Here is a 14,625-nt window from a genome sequence, read left to right on the forward strand (position 1 = left end):
TTGAGAAAGGAAGGGATTAAGAAGTGAGCTGGGGGGAGTAGGGATGAGGGACAGGAGTGTGTAGATATTATTAGAAGGGATGAAAGAAGGGACAGCAGAGGGATGATGAATAGGGGACTAGTGAGAAGGGGATTATAGTGCTATAGCGGGGATAAGAGATGAGCTGGAAAGGGTGAAGGGGAGAGATTGGAAAGAAGGGATGTGTCATTTAGGGAAGGAAGTATTGATATTACTAGAGAACTGGGATGTAGTAGGAGGATATAGGGAAGGATTCGGAGATATTTCCAAGGGAACTCGCAAGCAAGATTGTAGGGATTAGAGAGAAGGGGAGAACTGATATTTGGGGAGATGAGAGAGTAAAGAGAACTAGGAAAGGGATGGATTAAGAGATATTAGAAGCTGTGAGAGAGAGAGATACTGAAGGAACTATTATTGTAGGGATAGGAGACGGAGATGACTGAAGGAAGTAACTGAACTTTGATAGTAAGAGAGCTATTTGTGAAGGATTTATAGGAGAGCTACTATGAGTAACTTTGAGAGAAGACTATTTAGATGGGACTAGATGATTTACTGAGTATAGAAAGGATAGCTGTGAGAGATATTTTAGGAAGAAGGGAACTAGATAAGGAATTTATAAGAACTGTAGAGAAGGAACTACTAGAAGGGACACTGATGGGATATTATTATGAGATTATATTCCTGACGGATAGGGAACTACTGAGAGACGGATGATTTAGGCATTAGGGGAGATAAGAAGCGGATGGATTATTAAAAGAACTGTGGGATTTATAGAGGATGGTGGAGTATTAGGTAAATGAGAGAGAGATAAGAGTATGTTACTAGATTAGAAGGATATATTGATGATTATCGAGAAGGATTATAGGTCTGATGACTATATTATAAGAAGACTGTAGATATTACAGCGTGGGGAATGAGGAGAATAGAGAGATACTAGTATTGAATTTGAGAGAGATATTAGGCGATGGGGATAACTAATCTAACTTATGAGAACATAGGGAAAGATGAACGAACTATGGATATTATAAGAAATGTAGGTACTATTTGGAGGTAGCTAGAGAGAAGTATTGATTCGAAAGGAAGGATGGATATCAGTGTATTTCTTTGGATTTGATGGAAAGGAAGGAACTATCGAAACGTACAGAAGATATTATGAAGGGATTAGATTGATATAGGATAGTGTGAAATTACTGGAATATAAGGAAGATGTGAGATGGTGGAAATAAGTACTAGTATTGATGATTGAATCGGACATTTCGGACTTATTGAAAAAGAAAGAAAACAAGGAGATCTGAACTAACTATCTAAAACTGTAACTTCTAGTGCTTTTAGGAATTAACAAGAAACTTGAGCATTTGTGTGACTTCTAGGATTATTGGAGAGATAGGAACTAAATGATTAAATCACTACTTCGAAGAAATATACGGATACTTGCACTTTTTTGATACTTTCTAGGATTCATATAAGAAACAAAATAAATCCTAATTAACCGTCTAAAACAACAATCTTCGAGGGAATTGATAAGAACTTGAACTTCATGATACTTTTCGTATTTTCTAGGATTCTGAAAAAGAAACACAATAAACCCTAACTAACCGATTATACAACTTTGGAAGATAACAGCTATTTTTGAGATTTCTAGGATTCTTGAAGAGCGTGAATCAACTGATTGAAACAAAGTAATTATAGGAACTTGCATAATTTAATGAAAACATAGAAAACTGAACTAACCCCAACTAAAACAGTAAACTTAAAAGAAGATAAATTAGACTATTTCTAGCATTTTAGGAATTTATAGTGATTCAACATTATTTTAGGATATTTGAAGAAAACTGGATTAACGGACTAAAACAGCACTTTTTGAAACTTTTTAGGAATTTACGGAAACTACCTTTTAGACACTTTTCACGACTTTTCTATGATTCTCAAAGGAGATTGAATTAACTGACTAAATGAAGATTTATTTCGACTATTTCTAGCAATTTTAGGATTTATAGTAACTTTGCTATTTCTCATACTTTTCAGTATCCTCTTCGTGATGACTTGATTTGAAACGAGACATGATTAATCGACTAAAACAACACTTTTAGGGAATTTCATAGTAACTTGTAACTGAATATTTTCTGTGTTTTCTAGGAATTTACAGAAACGTACAGGATTTGATTATTTAATTTATTTCTTTGTAATTTTAAGGGATTTATGATATTTCTTAGAAAAGACAAAATTGACTCGAAGTGAACAATTTACTGAAACTTACTTTTTGTACGATTTAAAGGATGGATGGATTAAAGGATAATTTCTCGGGTTAGCTAGGATTTGATTATTTCTTCGTAACTTGATGATTTTCTAGGATTCTCAAAGGAAATTGCATTAACTGACTGAAACGGTACTTCTTGACATTTTTATGTACCCTTTGATTTTTAAGAATCGAGACGGAATTTACGGGAATACACTTTTTGTATAATTTGAAGGAATTCTCAGGTTAGCTAGGATTTGCTTATTTTATTTCCGCGTGATTTTATAAGAACATAGGAATCGACTATTCTTGAGAAGAAGGGAGAAGAGACGAATTTGGAAGTTTTAGAGGAAAAGAAGGGAAACATAACTAACAACACTTTTCGAGTAACTTGATGATTTTCTAGGATTCTTCACACTTCTGATAAATTTGGAAGTATGGGGATTTTACAGTATTTAGACATTTCTTATGATTCTTCATAATTGTAGTAACTTCTCACATTTAGGGATTTTATAGTAACTTTGTCATTTCTTGTACTTTTCATAGTTTGTAACATTTTTCACACTTTGTCGATTTAGCTAGGATAAGACACTTTTTTCGATTTTCGCGTATTTTTAAAAGAAACGAAACTAACCGGACTTGTAACAAAAGAATACTTTTCTGTGATTTTAGGAATTGACTATGATTTGGACATTTTACAGAGATTTGAACTTTCTGCAATTTATATGGATTTTGTAGGATTCATGGGAACTTTGTACTTTTTAAGGATTTCTAGAATTAGACTCTTTTTGCATTTTGTATGATTTTGATAGGAACTTGAACTTTTTAGACTTTTGTGATTATAAACGACTTTTCGGATAACTGTGCTTTTCACGGTACTTTTTAGATATATTCTATGATTTCCACTTTTTGTAATTTTGAAGAGACAAAGGAAACCCGAACTAACTAACTAAAACAACACTTTTCTAGGATTCTTCACACTTCTTATAGATTTAGGAATTTTATAGCACTTTAGACATTTCCTATGATTCTTCGTACTTTTAAAAACTTAGTAATTTTTGAGACTTTTAGGGATTTTACGGTACTTGTAGAATTTCTACGATTCTTCGTAAATTTAGATCCTTTTCGTCTTTTGTAGAGAATTTCACACTTTTCGACTATTTGTACATTTTCGTGATTCTTAGTAATCGAGATGATTTTCGGATTTGCTAGGATATTTAGACGCTTTCTTATATTTCTAGGAATTTACAGGAACTTGTACTTTTGTAACTTTTGAAATTTTTTAAGGATTTCTAGAATTAGACACTTTTCGACATTTCGTGTGATTTCTTATAAAACATAAGAAACCCTAACTAACCGGAACTAAAATAACAAAGAGAACTTTTTGAATTCCTTGGGGATTTCACAGCTTCCGACTACTTTTATACTTTTCTGTGTTTCTTAGTGAATTGGGATTCTTATTGTCTTTTCTTGTATTTTAGTAAATTATGACACTTTACGAGATTTCTTGCGATTCTTCAAAGAACAAAAGAAACCTGAACTAACCGAGAATAAACAACTTTTGGAGTAATTGTACTTTTCATAGTACTTTTGATATTTTCTGTGATTAGTAATTTTAAACATTTTCAGTGCTTCTTCGTGATTTAGGATACTTTTTCGAGTAACTACATTTGTGCTCTTATGGGACTTGATGGATTTGCTGTGATTCTTCGAATATTTTGAATTTCTAGAGTAACTTTACAAGACAAGACTTTCTTTGGATTTTAGAAGGATTAAGATACTTTAGTATATTTGTACTTTTATGGGATAATTAGATATTTCTTGGATTTGCTACAATTCTTAGAGTACTTAATGAATTGAGATACTTTTCAGTGCTTCTTCGTGATTTTGTACTTTTACGTGATTTCTCGGATTCTTAGTAATTTAGATGCTTTGTGCTTTTATTGCATTTTACGTGTCAGCTAGGATATTTGGATTTCTTATAGAACACGCGAGATCTATACTAACCGACGATAAACACTATTTTTGATTCTTTGTGCATTTATAAGACTAGCAAACCTAACCGACTAAAACATACTTTTTCGTCTTTATTTAAAATTAGACACTTTGTGAAGTTTCTTGTATTATGGGATATTTGCATACTTTTTCACATTTCTTGTGTTTCCTAGGATTCTTAGATATTTCTAGATTTCTTGTGCTTTTTATAGAACAAGGGAAATCTGAACTAACCGAGTATAAACGACTTTTTTCGGTATCTTCGTAAATTTGGATACTTAATTATATTTCTAGGAATTTCCAGAAACTTGCACTTTTGTAATTTTAGACGCTTTTCTTCGTACTTTTAGGAATTTCTAGGATTAGATACTTTTTGTCTTTTCTTGTATTTTAGTAAATTATGACTCTTTCGAGTGTTTCTTATAACTTCAGAGTCGGATTATACAGGATTAGGATATTTAGATACTCGGACATTTTTTGTGTTTCTTAAATATGACAAAGGAGACCTAAACTAACCGATTATAAACAAAAGAAAGAACTCTTTGGTGTGATTTGAGATACTTTCGTGTTTTCTATTATTTTACAGAAACTTATACTTATTATTATCTTGTGGATTTTACACGATCACACATTATTTTCGACATTTCTCGTATTTTCTTAAAGGACGACACTAACTGACTTGGATACTTTATTCACTTTTTCCAGTAACTTGTCAGGATTGTACTGATACTTTTCGTGTTTCCTCATATAATTAGAGTAGTTTTCTAGGATTTCTAGTGTACTTTACGGAACTTTCGATCGGATTTGCTAGGATATTGAGATACTTTTCACTTTCCTAGTGTTTTTTAAAAAATGACAAAGGAGATCCGAACTAACCGAGTACAAACACTTTTTTGTAATTTGAGATATTTCTTTGAGTAACTGTACTTTTCTTGGATTTGTAACGATTCGTGGAGACTTTTACATTTCTTGTGTTTTCTTAAAGACTAAAGAGAGATCTGAACTAATCGAGTAAAAACAACTTTTCTGTAACTTCGTAGATTTAGACACTTTTGTATGTTTCTTGTATTCTTATAGGATTTTTTGAGTTTGATAAGACATTTAGGTACTTCGACATTTTTTATGTTTCTTAAAGACTAAAGAGAAATCTGAACTAACCGAGTATAAACTAGAAAAAGGATTTAGGATACTTCGTACATTCTTTGTGCTTTTATATGACTTCGCGTTAGCTAGGATATTTAGAGATCATTTCGGATTAAGACAGACACTTTTGTGTTTTTTTTTTTTTACTTTTATGGAATTCGTAGTCTTCTACCGTTTCTAGATTATTTTTGACGTAACTTTCTGTCGGATTCGGAAGGATTGGGATATTTACGTATTTCTTCGTACTTTTCGGTGTTTCTCTTTGTATAATTCTACGATTCGTAGGGACAATTTTTTATGACTTTTAGTAACTTCTCCAGTTTGCTCATATATATATTATATATATATATGGAGAGTAGGATTTGATTATTTCTAGTGCGTTTCACGAGACATTCTAATGATTTACAAAGAATGCGGATATTTAGATACTTTTCGGTGTTTCTTAGATTTTTATGTGATTTTCTCGGGTTTGCTAGGATATTGAGATACTTTTCACTTTTTCTTGTGTTTGTTAAAAGAATGACAAAGGAGACCTAAACTAACCGAGTATAGACACTTGATTTTTTGTAGATTTCTTGTACTTTTCTATGCTTCTCTCTCTCTCTCGGGTTTGTACTGATTTTGAGAGACTTGTCGAGTTTTCTAGTGATTTTTAACAACATAATTTAGTATTTCTTGAAGGATTAGGATACTTTTGTGTTTCCTCGTACTTTTCTAGGACTTGCTAGGATAATTAGATACTTGACTGTTTTTGACATTTTTTCTTAAAGAACAAAACTAACCGATTATAAACACTCTTTCTTTCTTCGTATGATTTTCCTGTGTTAGCTAGGATTCGTAGACTTTTTTACTTTTTCTGGCGTCTCTCGGATTTGCTATGATTCTTATGATACTTTTCGGATTTTATATATATTTTGAGTAGGATTTGGGTATTTCTAGTGTTTCTTAGAACTTCGGTGTCGGATTATTACGAATTAGGATATTTTTATGCGTCTTTGTACTTTTTTTTACGTCTTCTAGTATATTTCTCAAGTTAGCTAGGATTCTTATAACACTTTCTTGACGAATCGAGATACTTTACTGTGTTTCTTAGATTCTTACGATCCGTGGAGACTTTTTTCCCTTTTCTAGTAAGTCTCTCGGGTTTGCTTAGATTACGAGAGACTATTTCTTATTTTTTCTAGTGTTTTCACAACATATTTAGGTATTTCATAAAGGATTAGGATATTTTGTAGGATTTGCTTATATTTTCACGGTTTCCTATGAACTAAACTTCGTGAATTTAGATACTTTTCACTCTTTCTTAGTGTTTCTTATAGAACAAGAGAGATCTGAACTAACCGAGTATATACTTTTTTAGTAACTTTGTACTTTTCGGTGTTTCTTATATTCTTCTATGACTGATTTTGAGAGATAATTTCGAGTGGCTTAGGATATTTACGTATGATTCGTAGGGCTTATTTCTTATTTTCTACTAACTTCTCGGGTTTGTTACTATTTGAGATTATTATTTCTTATAAGACAAAGGAGATCCGAACTAACCGAGTACAAACTTCGTAAATTTAGATGCTTTTGTACGTTTCTCGTATTCTTCTAGAATTTTGACATTTTGAATTATTTTAGAAGGATTAGGATATTTTCGTACTTTTCTATGCTTCTCTCGGGTTTGCTAGGATATTAAGACACACTTTTCACTTTTCCCTTTTCTAGCGTTTCTTATAGAACAAGGGAGATCTGAACTAACCGAGTACAAACACTTTTTCTGTTTCTTCGTAGATTTAGGTACTTTTGTATATTTCTTGTAGTTTGCTATGATTCGTAGACTATTTCGGATTTTGACATTTTTCTTAAAGAACAAGACTAACCGACTGTAACATACTTTTTCGAGCTTCTAGGAAATTTGAGATACTTTTCGGTGTGTGATTCGTAGAGACTTGAACATTTTCTAGTTTCTGAGATTTTTGAGGGATTATTTAACATTTTTCTAGTAAGTCTCTCGGAATTGTAACGATTTTGGGATACTTTTATTACTTTTTCTAGTAACTTCTCGGGTTTGCTAGTATTTTCAAAGTAGTTTTAACTGTGTTTTCATACAACTTTAGAGTGTTTCATAAAGGATGAGGATATTTAGATACTTCTACATTTCTTGTGTTTCTTAAAAAATAACAAAGGAGATCCGAACTAACCGAGTGTAAACTAGAAAAAAAAAAGGACTCTTTTCTGTGTTTCTTGGTAATTTTAGAAACTTGGTACATTAGAGATTATTTTGGATCAAGACACTTTTGTGTGTTTCTTGTACTTTTCTAGGATTCTCTCGGGTGTGCTTATATTTTCTTGTTTCTTAAAAGGACAAAGGAGATCTGAACTAACCGAGTACAAACAACTTTTCTGTTTCTTCGTATATTTCTTGTACTTTTCTATGCTTCTCTCGGGTGTGTTAGGATATTGAGATACTTTTCACTTTTTCTTGTTTTTTAAAAGAATGACAAAGGAGATCTGAACTAACCGAGTATAAACTTCGTAAATTTAGATACTTTTCGGTGTTTCTTTACTTTATACGATTCTCTCGGGTTTGTTATGATACTTAAGACACTTTTCGAGTTTTCTAGTAATTTCAGAGTAGTTTTCTAGTGTTTTTAACAACATCATAGAGTATTTTTATAAAGAATTAGGATATTTTGTAGTATTCTCTCGGGTTTGTTACTGATTTTAGAGATACTTCTCGGGTTTTCTCATACTTTCAAAGTAGTTTTCTAGTGTTTTGATACAACTTTAGAGTATTTCATAAAGAATTAGGATATTTTGTAGTATTCTCTCGGGTTTGTTACTGATTCTAGAGATACTTCTCGGGTTTTCTCATACTTTCAAAGTAGTTTTCTAGTGTTTCTGATACAACTTGAGAGTATTTCATAAAGAATTAGGATATTTTGTAGAATTCTCTCGGGTTTGCTAGGATATTGGGAGACTATTTCTTACATTTCTAGTAAACTTCTCGGGTTTGTTCCTATTTTCAGAGATACTTCTCGGGTTTTCTAGGAATTTCAGAGTAGTTTTCTAGTGTTTTTAACAACATCATAGAGTATTTTTATAAAGAATTAGGATATTTTGTAGGATTCTCTCGGGTTTGTTCCTATTTTCAGAGATACTTCTCGGGTTTTCTCATACTTTCAAAGTAGTTTTCTAGTAATTTCAGAGTAGTTTCAGACTATTTCTCGGGTTTTCTGTAAATTTCACGGTGGTTTTGTAGTGTTTTTGATACAACTTGAGAGTATTTCATAAAGAATTAGGATATTTTGTAGGATTCTCTCGGGTTTGTTACTGATTTTAGAGATACTTCTCGGGTTTTCTCATACTTTCAAAGTAGTTTTCTAGTGTTTTGATACAACTTTAGAGTATTTCATAAAGAATTAGGATATTTTGTAGTATTCTCTCGGGTTTGTTACTGATTCTAGAGATACTTCTCGGGTTTTCTCATACTTTCAAAGTAGTTTTCTAGTGTTTCTGATACAACTTGAGAGTATTTCATAAAGAATTAGGATATTTTGTAGTATTCTCTCGGGTTTGTTACTGATTTCAGAGATACTTCTCGGGTTTTCTAGTAATTTCAGAGTGGTTTTCTAGTGTTTTTAACAACATATTTCGGTATCATATAAAGGATTAGTTCAGGTTAGTTCAGGTTAGTTCAGGTTAGTTCAGGTTAGTTCAGGTTAGTTCAGGTTAGTTCAGGTTAGTTCAGGTTAGTTCAGGTTAGTTCAGGTTAGTTCAGGTTAGTTCAGGTTAGTTCAGGTTAGTTCAGGTTAGTTCAGGTTAGTTCAGGTTAGTTCAGGTTAGTTCAGGTTAGTTCAGGTTAGTTCAGGTTAGTTCAGGTTAGTTCAGGTTAGTTCAGGTTAGTTCAGGTTAGTTCAGGTTAGTTCAGGTTAGTTCAGGTTAGTTCAGGTTAGTTCAGGTTAGTTCAGGTTAGTTCAGGTTAGTTCAGGTTAGTTCAGGTTAGTTCAGGTTAGTTCAGGTTAGTTCAGGTTAGTTCAGGTTAGTTCAGGTTAGTTCAGGTTAGTTCAGGTTAGTTCAGGTTAGTTCAGGTTAGTTCAGGTTAGTTCAGGTTAGTTCAGGTTAGTTCAGGTTAGTTCAGGTTAGTTCAGGTTAGTTCAGGTTAGTTCAGGTTAGTTCAGGTTAGTTCAGGTTAGTTCAGGTTAGTTCAGGTTAGTTCAGGTTAGTTCAGGTTAGTTCAGGTTAGTTCAGGTTAGTTCAGGTTAGTTCAGGTTAGTTCAGGTTAGTTCAGGTTAGTTCAGGTTAGTTCAGGTTAGTTCAGGTTAGTTCAGGTTAGTTCAGGTTAGTTCAGGTTAGTTCAGGTTAGTTCAGGTTAGTTCAGGTTAGTTCAGGTTAGTTCAGGTTAGTTCAGGTTAGTTCAGGTTAGTTCAGGTTAGTTCAGGTTAGTTCAGGTTAGTTCAGGTTAGTTCAGGTTAGTTCAGGTTAGTTCAGGTTAGTTCAGGTTAGTTCAGGTTAGTTCAGGTTAGTTCAGGTTAGTTCAGGTTAGTTCAGGTTAGTTCAGGTTAGTTCAGGTTAGTTCAGGTTAGTTCAGGTTAGTTCAGGTTAGTTCAGGTTAGTTCAGGTTAGTTCAGGTTAGTTCAGGTTAGTTCAGGTTAGTTCAGGTTAGTTCAGGTTAGTTCAGGTTAGTTCAGGTTAGTTCAGGTTAGTTCAGGTTAGTTCAGGTTAGTTCAGGTTAGTTCAGGTTAGTTCAGGTTAGTTCAGGTTAGTTCAGGTTAGTTCAGGTTAGTTCAGGTTAGTTCAGGTTAGTTCAGGTTAGTTCAGGTTAGTTCAGGTTAGTTCAGGTTAGTTCAGGTTAGTTCAGGTTAGTTCAGGTTAGTTCAGGTTAGTTCAGGTTAGTTCAGGTTAGTTCAGGTTAGTTCAGGTTAGTTCAGGTTAGTTCAGGTTAGTTCAGGTTAGTTCAGGTTAGTTCAGGTTAGTTCAGGTTAGTTCAGGTTAGTTCAGGTTAGTTCAGGTTAGTTCAGGTTAGTTCAGGTTAGTTCAGGTTAGTTCAGGTTAGTTCAGGTTAGTTCAGGTTAGTTCAGGTTAGTTCAGGTTAGTTCAGGTTAGTTCAGGTTAGTTCAGGTTAGTTCAGGTTAGTTCAGGTTAGTTCAGGTTAGTTCAGGTTAGTTCAGGTTAGTTCAGGTTAGTTCAGGTTAGTTCAGGTTAGTTCAGGTTAGTTCAGGTTAGTTCAGGTTAGTTCAGGTTAGTTCAGGTTAGTTCAGGTTAGTTCAGGTTAGTTCAGGTTAGTTCAGGTTAGTTCAGGTTAGTTCAGGTTAGTTCAGGTTAGTTCAGGTTAGTTCAGGTTAGTTCAGGTTAGTTCAGGTTAGTTCAGGTTAGTTCAGGTTAGTTCAGGTTAGTTCAGGTTAGTTCAGGTTAGTTCAGGTTAGTTCAGGTTAGTTCAGGTTAGTTCAGGTTAGTTCAGGTTAGTTCAGGTTAGTTCAGGTTAGTTCAGGTTAGTTCAGGTTAGTTCAGGTTAGTTCAGGTTAGTTCAGGTTAGTTCAGGTTAGTTCAGGTTAGTTCAGGTTAGTTCAGGTTAGTTCAGGTTAGTTCAGGTTAGTTCAGGTTAGTTCAGGTTAGTTCAGGTTAGTTCAGGTTAGTTCAGGTTAGTTCAGGTTAGTTCAGGTTAGTTCAGGTTAGTTCAGGTTAGTTCAGGTTAGTTCAGGTTAGTTCAGGTTAGTTCAGGTTAGTTCAGGTTAGTTCAGGTTAGTTCAGGTTAGTTCAGGTTAGTTCAGGTTAGTTCAGGTTAGTTCAGGTTAGTTCAGGTTAGTTCAGGTTAGTTCAGGTTAGTTCAGGTTAGTTCAGGTTAGTTCAGGTTAGTTCAGGTTAGTTCAGGTTAGTTCAGGTTAGTTCAGGTTAGTTCAGGTTAGTTCAGGTTAGTTCAGGTTAGTTCAGGTTAGTTCAGGTTAGTTCAGGTTAGTTCAGGTTAGTTCAGGTTAGTTCAGGTTAGTTCAGGTTAGTTCAGGTTAGTTCAGGTTAGTTCAGGTTAGTTCAGGTTAGTTCAGGTTAGTTCAGGTTAGTTCAGGTTAGTTCAGGTTAGTTCAGGTTAGTTCAGGTTAGTTCAGGTTAGTTCAGGTTAGTTCAGGTTAGTTCAGGTTAGTTCAGGTTAGTTCAGGTTAGTTCAGGTTAGTTCAGGTTAGTTCAGGTTAGTTCAGGTTAGTTCAGGTTAGTTCAGGTTAGTTCAGGTTAGTTCAGGTTAGTTCAGGTTAGTTCAGGTTAGTTCAGGTTAGTTCAGGTTAGTTCAGGTTAGTTCAGGTTAGTTCAGGTTAGTTCAGGTTAGTTCAGGTTAGTTCAGGTTAGTTCAGGTTAGTTCAGGTTAGTTCAGGTTAGTTCAGGTTAGTTCAGGTTAGTTCAGGTTAGTTCAGGTTAGTTCAGGTTAGTTCAGGTTAGTTCAGGTTAGTTCAGGTTAGTTCAGGTTAGTTCAGGTTAGTTCAGGTTAGTTCAGGTTAGTTCAGGTTAGTTCAGGTTAGTTCAGGTTAGTTCAGGTTAGTTCAGGTTAGTTCAGGTTAGTTCAGGTTAGTTCAGGTTAGTTCAGGTTAGTTCAGGTTAGTTCAGGTTAGTTCAGGTTAGTTCAGGTTAGTTCAGGTTAGTTCAGGTTAGTTCAGGTTAGTTCAGGTTAGTTCAGGTTAGTTCAGGTTAGTTCAGGTTAGTTCAGGTTAGTTCAGGTTAGTTCAGGTTAGTTCAGGTTAGTTCAGGTTAGTTCAGGTTAGTTCAGGTTAGTTCAGGTTAGTTCAGGTTAGTTCAGGTTAGTTCAGGTTAGTTCAGGTTAGTTCAGGTTAGTTCAGGTTAGTTCAGGTTAGTTCAGGTTAGTTCAGGTTAGTTCAGGTTAGTTCAGGTTAGTTCAGGTTAGTTCAGGTTAGTTCAGGTTAGTTCAGGTTAGTTCAGGTTAGTTCAGGTTAGTTCAGGTTAGTTCAGGTTAGTTCAGGTTAGTTCAGGTTAGTTCAGGTTAGTTCAGGTTAGTTCAGGTTAGTTCAGGTTAGTTCAGGTTAGTTCAGGTTAGTTCAGGTTAGTTCAGGTTAGTTCAGGTTAGTTCAGGTTAGTTCAGGTTAGTTCAGGTTAGTTCAGGTTAGTTCAGGTTAGTTCAGGTTAGTTCAGGTTAGTTCAGGTTAGTTCAGGTTAGTTCAGGTTAGTTCAGGTTAGTTCAGGTTAGTTCAGGTTAGTTCAGGTTAGTTCAGGTTAGTTCAGGTTAGTTCAGGTTAGTTCAGGTTAGTTCAGGTTAGTTCAGGTTAGTTCAGGTTAGTTCAGGTTAGTTCAGGTTAGTTCAGGTTAGTTCAGGTTAGTTCAGGTTAGTTCAGGTTAGTTCAGGTTAGTTCAGGTTAGTTCAGGTTAGTTCAGGTTAGTTCAGGTTAGTTCAGGTTAGTTCAGGTTAGTTCAGGTTAGTTCAGGTTAGTTCAGGTTAGTTCAGGTTAGTTCAGGTTAGTTCAGGTTAGTTCAGGTTAGTTCAGGTTAGTTCAGGTTAGTTCAGGTTAGTTCAGGTTAGTTCAGGTTAGTTCAGGTTAGTTCAGGTTAGTTCAGGTTAGTTCAGGTTAGTTCAGGTTAGTTCAGGTTAGTTCAGGTTAGTTCAGGTTAGTTCAGGTTAGTTCAGGTTAGTTCAGGTTAGTTCAGGTTAGTTCAGGTTAGTTCAGGTTAGTTCAGGTTAGTTCAGGTTAGTTCAGGTTAGTTCAGGTTAGTTCAGGTTAGTTCAGGTTAGTTCAGGTTAGTTCAGGTTAGTTCAGGTTAGTTCAGGTTAGTTCAGGTTAGTTCAGGTTAGTTCAGGTTAGTTCAGGTTAGTTCAGGTTAGTTCAGGTTAGTTCAGGTTAGTTCAGGTTAGTTCAGGTTAGTTCAGGTTAGTTCAGGTTAGTTCAGGTTAGTTCAGGTTAGTTCAGGTTAGTTCAGGTTAGTTCAGGTTAGTTCAGGTTAGTTCAGGTTAGTTCAGGTTAGTTCAGGTTAGTTCAGGTTAGTTCAGGTTAGTTCAGGTTAGTTCAGGTTAGTTCAGGTTAGTTCAGGTTAGTTCAGGTTAGTTCAGGTTAGTTCAGGTTAGTTCAGGTTAGTTCAGGTTAGTTCAGGTTAGTTCAGGTTAGTTCAGGTTAGTTCAGGTTAGTTCAGGTTAGTTCAGGTTAGTTCAGGTTAGTTCAGGTTAGTTCAGGTTAGTTCAGGTTAGTTCAGGTTAGTTCAGGTTAGTTCAGGTTAGTTCAGGTTAGTTCAGGTTAGTTCAGGTTAGTTCAGGTTAGTTCAGGTTAGTTCAGGTTAGTTCAGGTTAGTTCAGGTTAGTTCAGGTTAGTTCAGGTTAGTTCAGGTTAGTTCAGGTTAGTTCAGGTTAGTTCAGGTTAGTTCAGGTTAGTTCAGGTTAGTTCAGGTTAGTTCAGGTTAGTTCAGGTTAGTTCAGGTTAGTTCAGGTTAGTTCAGGTTAGTTCAGGTTAGTTCAGGTTAGTTCAGGTTAGTTCAGGTTAGTTCAGGTTAGTTCAGGTTAGTTCAGGTTAGTTCAGGTTAGTTCAGGTTAGTTCAGGTTAGTTCAGGTTAGTTCAGGTTAGTTCAGGTTAGTTCAGGTTAGTTCAGGTTAGTTCAGGTTAGTTCAGGTTAGTTCAGGTTAGTTCAGGTTAGTTCAGGTTAGTTCAGGTTAGTTCAGGTTAGTTCAGGTTAGTTCAGGTTAGTTCAGGTTAGTTCAGGTTAGTTCAGGTTAGTTCAGGTTAGTTCAGGTTAGTTCAGGTTAGTTCAGGTTAGTTCAGGTTAGTTCAGGTTAGTTCAGGTTAGTTCAGGTTAGTTCAGGTTAGTTCAGGTTAGTTCAGGTTAGTTCAGGTTAGTTCAGGTTAGTTCAGGTTAGTTCAGGTTAGTTCAGGTTAGTTCAGGTTAGTTCAGGTTAGTTCAGGTTAGTTCAGGTTAGTTCAGGTTAGTTCAGGTTAGTTCAGGTTAGTTCAGGTTAGTTCAGGTTAGTTCAGGTTAGTTCAGGTTAGTTCAGGTTAGTTCAGGTTAGTTCAGGTTAGTTCAGGTTAGTTCAGGTTAGTTCAGGTTAGTTCAGGTTAGTTCAGGTTAGTTCAGGTTAGTTCAGGTTAGTTCAGGTTAGTTCAGGTTAGTTCAGGTTAGTTCAGGTTAGTTCAGGTTAGTTCAGGTTAGTTCAGGTTAGTTCAGGTTAGTTCAGGTTAGTTCAGGTTAGTTCAGGTTAGTTCAGGTTAGTTCAGGTTAGTTCAGGTTAGTTCAGGTTAGTTCAGGTTAGTTCAGGTTAGTTCAGGTTAGTT

This window comes from Euwallacea similis, chromosome 36, assembly GCF_039881205.1.
Source record: "Euwallacea similis isolate ESF13 chromosome 36, ESF131.1, whole genome shotgun sequence".
In the NCBI taxonomy this organism is placed as follows: Eukaryota; Metazoa; Arthropoda; class Insecta; order Coleoptera; family Curculionidae; genus Euwallacea; species Euwallacea similis.